Source organism: Marmota marmota, unplaced genomic scaffold, assembly GCF_001458135.2.
Source record: "Marmota marmota marmota unplaced genomic scaffold, marMar, whole genome shotgun sequence".
Lineage (NCBI taxonomy): Eukaryota > Metazoa > Chordata > Mammalia > Rodentia > Sciuridae > Marmota > Marmota marmota.
In genome coordinates, this window is record NW_025999985.1 from 565,983 (window position 1) to 570,237 (window position 4,255).

Consider the following 4,255-nt stretch of genomic DNA (forward strand, 5'->3'; position numbering starts at 1 on the left):
CCTGTGCAGAGAAGTTCCCCAGACAGTGGCAGCTTTCAGTTTGGGATTTTCCCTTGGTGATTTTGTATGCAAACTACTATTATATCTTCACAGGGTGGGCAGGGGTGTGTCCATTGTTACCATGTGCCTTCTGAGTGTCTTCTGGGCCATCACCATCAGCCCCAGGGACTCCAGGTGGGCAGGGCTTAAAGTGAAAACTCCCAGGTCCATTGGTTTCTCCCTGTACCTGAGCCGGATCCTTTACGTGCTTGTAGACATTATTATTCTTAAGTACAAGACTGGAAAATGGAGCAACACAACAATGACAGACCTAAGAGATTTTGGATATTGTTCTAGTGTTCATTCTAATATAACCACAGACTCACTCTATGCAGCATTGTTAACCTTACCTGATGCCCTGTGTGTGGGGCTCATGCTCTGGGCCAGCAGCTCCATGGTGCTCATCCTGCACAGGCACAAGCAGAGAATGCAGCGTGTTCATAAGACCAGCTCCTCCAGGTTCTCCCTTGAGTCCAGAGCCACCCAAACCATCCTCCTCCTGGTGGGCACTTTTGCATCTTTTTACACACTTTCCTGCATGTTCCAAGTTAATTTAAATGTTATTTATAATCCCAAATGGTTCCTGGTGAACATGACTTTAAAATAGTCTCTGGGTGTATCCCAGCTTCGAGTCACTTTCTGTTCATGAGCAGAGACTCCAATTCACCCAGGTTCTGTGTGGATACCTAATAGAAACCCCCTGATCTTATGACAAACATGGAAATAGTAAGTTTTTGCACAATTCTTATATTTTTTCATTGTAACCCATAAAATCTTCATCATAACTATATACAGTTACATCACATGGGAATGGTGATTTTTACACATGCACTCCTGTGTCTAAGCTGACTTGATGGTGCTTGCTGGTGGCCTGGTGATCTGGCTGCCTGACCATGGTGAGCTTCCTGCATGCCTGAGGACTGTCATGGTGCATGTGTGGGTTGGATCAAGGTGACTTTTCTCCAGAAGCCTGCACCCCTACCTGAAGCAAGCCTGCGTCATCTCCAGGAAGCATCTGCTTACTAGGCATTAATTCTTTCACTTTTCCTAGAGCAAGCATTCCTGTTCTCTTTCCTAAAACCCTGTGATGGTTTGGTTTGATGTGTTTGGATCATTAATGGAAACTTCATGCTATGATGCCATCTGCTGCTAACCTGGCTGCTGGCTTCCCTAGGAGTGGAGTAGGAAACTCAAGTCTCCAGCATAGAGGATGAGGACTTTGGCCTGTAGGTTAAGAAGAGCCTTGCTGAGGCTCACAAGGCACTGCTCTTCCTCTGTGATGTTTTTATTGGTGCCTCCCATTGTCACAGGCCCACTCCTGCTGTCAGGCTGCATCTAGGGAATGCCTATCTGTCCTTGTGTGGAGCCTTGGCACTCTGGTGTTCCTGCCAGGACTTCACCATCTGCATACCTGCTATGGATTGCTCTTGGGCTGACATTCCAGATGTCAAAGACTAGCACCCACCTCAGCCCTCAGAAGAGTGACCGAGGGACTGTCCCCAGTTTTAGGATGTAGAGCAAAATGTATGGCTAAGGGCTGAGGAATAGTGCAGTGTGCGGATGTTTGACAAAACAGTGGCCAGATTTCCTGGGTCCACCCCAAAAATGTTCACTGAAGTTGAGTTAGCTTATTAGACATGCTCTGTTCTCACCTCATTGACCAACAGTTTTCCATGTGAACATGCATCCTGGAGGAATGGCGGCCGTAATTGTCTGGAGAGCAAGATTATCCTGTGGGGGAAAGGCCACACTGCACCCTCTTTTAAAGGGAACATTTCTTTTCAATAGTCTTCATTATCAATTTGTTCTTGAAGCTAATGGCAGAATGCAGAATGTCTATTTTGTTGTTGTTGCTGTTGTTTGTTATGGAATACTAAAAGATCATTTATTATAGTGTGAATTTTTTGTATGTTAAATATTCTTCAAACAAAATATTTAAATCAATTATCCACATACAACACAGTGTATCATAATTTAGTTTACCAAATCATTATTTTAATTCATATATATGTCTATTCACATATGTGTGTATATATGTATTGCATGAGATAAGATATATATGTATGTTTTGGGGAGGAGGGTACCGAGGATTGAACTGTTCAGGGGCACTTGACCACACAGCCATATCCCCAGATATGGCTCTGCTGTTCCAGAGCATATATATATATATATATATATATATATATATATACACACACACATACACACACACACACACATATATATATACACACACACAAACACACACATACATATGTATGTGTGTGTATGTGTGTGTGTGTATTGCACTTTTTGGTATAATTTTATGTTTTAAAATTTTTTATTTGTTCCAATTAGTTATATTAGTTATACATGATAGTAGAACGCACTACAAACCATATATAAATGGAGTATAACTTCTCATGCTTCTGGTTGTGCATAATGTATAGTTACAGAGGTTTTGTAGTCATATATGCACAAAAGGTAGCAATGTCCAATTCAGAATATCTAATTTCTTATGACTAAGCAATCCATTTCTAAAAACATCTAAGCATCTTATCCCCCACACTTATTTGCACCTTCATGTTCTGGTGGTAGACCTTTGTAAATCAAAGGACACAACTAGGGCCCCAAATCCCTTGTGTTTTTGCAGGAATATTCAGAAGGTGAAATGATTGCATTGTGAGACACATAACTTTATCAGTACATTCAGTTTGAATGAAGTGTTCTGGTGGTAACTGGAGGCAAATGTAGTGTGGTTGGGGGAGGAAGGTTACTGGGGTGCACACTGGAAGGGGGATCTTCCCTGTGACCCCTTCCTGCCTTCCCAGTCTCTCTGCTTCCTGGGTGCCATGAGGGGAGCAGATTCCCTACCAGGCCATCTCCCCCCAAATGCTCTGCCACACCTTGGGCCCAGAGCCTTGGAGTCAGTCATCTATGGTCTGTGATCTCTAGTACCATGAGACCAAATGATCGTTTCCTCCTCTAGGTAGTTCTTATTGGGTGTCTTTGATCACAGCTGAACAAAAAAAATAATTTGGGTCACCTCATCATTTGCAGATCCATGTATTATATCCCTTTAGGGACTGAACTTTTGGCTCTTCCTAATGAAAGATATTAAATGCCCTTAGTACCACTATAACATCATTCTGCTAACAATATGAAGACTTGGCCTGGATCCCTAGTTCTTCTTTCCTAGCTTAAAAAAAGATGAATATACAGAAGAAATTAAAATGTCAAAATTCATTAAAAATAAAAATCTCAAATACACCTTTATTTCTAAAATTTATAAGTGTATTGACATATGAAAATATATATACACACACACACATAACACTTGGATCAGGTTTCTTATGCATGAAACGATTATTCTAGAAAATTTTATATAACAAAGTTCAGATTTATATGCTATTTTACCAATGGCAAATGCTTTAGTATAAAATCTGTTTTCATCATAAAACCTTTTTTTTATGTTTTCTTTCTAATTTGTTGATTCATTTTTAAAATTATCTGAAATACATTTCTTATGTATCTGCTTCCATGCTTCTGTGTTAGCTATGTCTCTTGAAGAAAATATCAGTGTTTATATCTTCAAACACCATTTGCCTTTGCTAATGAAAATTGTCATTTGCCCATTGTCACCTGCCCATCCCAGTTTTTTTTCTGTATCTTGCTCTGGGTTCCACATGTGAGAGAAAGCATTCCACACTGGACCTTCTGAGTCTGGCTTATTTCATTTAGCATGATGTTCTCAACTTCTATCCATTTAGCATCAAATGCCATGATTTTATTCTTCTCTATGGCTGACTAGAACTCCATTGTGTATATAAACGACAGGTTCTTTATTGGTTCAACTGTTGACAGGCATCTGGGCTGGTTCCCTAACTTGGCTGTTGTGCTTCTATAAGCATTAAGGTAGCAGTATCTTTGCAGTATGCTGATTTTTTTAAGAGAGAGAGAGAGAGAGAGAGAGAGAGAGAGAGAGAGAGAATTTTTTAATATTTATTTTTCAGTTTTTGGTTGTCACAACATCTTTATTTTATTTGTATGTGGTGCTGATGATCGAACCCAGTGCCCCGCACATGCCAGGTGAGCGCATTACCACTTGAGCCACATCCCCAGTCCAGTAGGCTGATTTTAATTCTTTTGGATAAATACTAGGGAGTGGGATAGCTGAATCATATGATTGTCCCTTTCCCAGTATATACATACATACATATATATATATATATATATA